Source organism: Nannospalax galili, unplaced genomic scaffold, assembly GCF_000622305.1.
Source record: "Nannospalax galili isolate Female #2095 unplaced genomic scaffold, S.galili_v1.0 scaffold240, whole genome shotgun sequence".
Classification (NCBI taxonomy): Eukaryota; Metazoa; Chordata; class Mammalia; order Rodentia; family Spalacidae; genus Nannospalax; species Nannospalax galili.
In genome coordinates, this window is record NW_008345970.1 from 49,551 (window position 1) to 51,532 (window position 1,982).

Genomic DNA, 1,982 nt, shown 5'->3' on the forward strand with positions numbered 1-1,982 from the left:
TACTTCATTGTGCATCTGTACAATATTTTCTTTAATTATCAATGTATACTTAGATTTATTCTATATCTTAGCTATAGTGAAAAGTGATGTCTTGAACATCAATGTGCAGAAGTCCTTTCCAAACACTGAGTTTATTTTTAACATTTCCCCAGTAATGAATTTGATGTATGTTATAGTGGTTCAATTTTTAATTTGGAGGATATTCCTTAACTCTATTGTACATTATTTACTGAGGCAGGATCTCTGACTAACTTGGAGCTCTCTTATTCCAGATGATCTAGCTAGCCATCTCGCCCAGGGGTCGCTTTACTCTGCCCCCAAAGTGCTGAGATGACAGATGGCTTCCATGCCTGCCTAGCATTTATGTGGGTTCTGGGAATCTGAACTCTGGGTACTCATGGCTGCACAACAAGTGCTTTATCCACGGAACCATTTTCACAACTCCTCTCTTGGACTGTTATTGTGCTGGAACGTAGTATGTGCCTCTACTCTGACTACTCACTTCAAAGAAAAGCTCCTGAGGTCTCCCAAGGAATCCCAGTCTCTTCTCATCAAATAATACCATGGCTCAGATTGGAGGCAAAAGCCATGGCACCTTCATCACCACTTCATTATTTTAATTTGCTTTGAGAGGTTATGGTACTGCTGTATAGGAAAGAATATTACAATATAATTACTTCAAGACCTCTGTGTCTCATAGAGATTTCATAAGGATGCAATAAGGTACTAGAAAATGAGCTGCTTTTGTGTGTGTTTGTTTGTGTGTGTGTGTGTTATGTATGCACACATACTTAGGTAGGTGTGTATGCACATGTGGATGCCATAAGAAGGCATTCGGAGTTTCCTCCATTTTTTTCTATCTTATTTTCAAAGACAGGACCGCTCACTGAAGATGAAGTTCACCATTTCTGTTACTTTGTTAATCAGAGAGTTGCAGAGAATCTCCTGCGTCTATACACCACTGCTGGGATTACAGATTTATATGGCCATGCCTGGCATTTGATGATGATGGGGATTTGAACTCAGGTTACCTTGCTTTGCCAGCAAGTGCACTTACCCTTAAGCCAGTTATTCAGCCACAAGACATGTTTTCCATCTATAATATACATTGAAAACACAACACACAACTATGGCTCCCTCCTTCCTTCTTTCCTTCCTCCCTTCTTTCCTTCCTTTCTTCTTTCCTTCCTTGCTTTCTTCTTCCTTTCTTTCATTCTTTATTTCTTCCTTTCTTCACATATATACACACTCTTCAGTAAGCATTGACGCTCTAGGTCATGATATACATCAGTGAAAGCAAGCCATTATAATAATCAGAATCATAACAACTTCTATTCCACTAAATAGTGCAAAGACAAATATGTATAATATTTCAGATACTGATAGGAGATTTGAGGTGAACCAGGAAAAGACAAGAAGACAGAGAAAAGTAAATGATAATGTAGGGGGAGGATTTTGGATACAGTATATAGAAATCAAGGAATCTTCACAGTCTCAGCCAAGAAATATAAAAAGAATGAAGTGTGTAGAGGACCAAAGATAAGGGAACAATATTTTCAAAAATTTCTCCAACAGAACATCATATTTAAATTCTAGATTAGGAAAAATCATTACACATTCACATGCCTGTACAAAGACACACACACATACACAGAGAGAGAGAGAGAGAGAGAGAGAGAGAGAGAGACGGACATCTGTGTCTCAAATTAGCTGTCTATATTTGGAAACTTGCCACTTACTTTCCCAAACACACAGACTAGCTTCAGACTTAACAAGTGCTAAAGGAGGGAATTCCTAGTTTCGTAGTGTAATGCTATTTGTGAAGGTTATGGGATCTCAAGAAGGGAATTTTTTGATGTTCTAAGGGACATATTCAAAATCACTTTATAGTAAATCAAGTTGCAGAAGTATATTACAGCACACACCACATGGCAAAAATTTTGGATAATTGATACTGCAGAGTTGTCAAATAGGAGAACCTG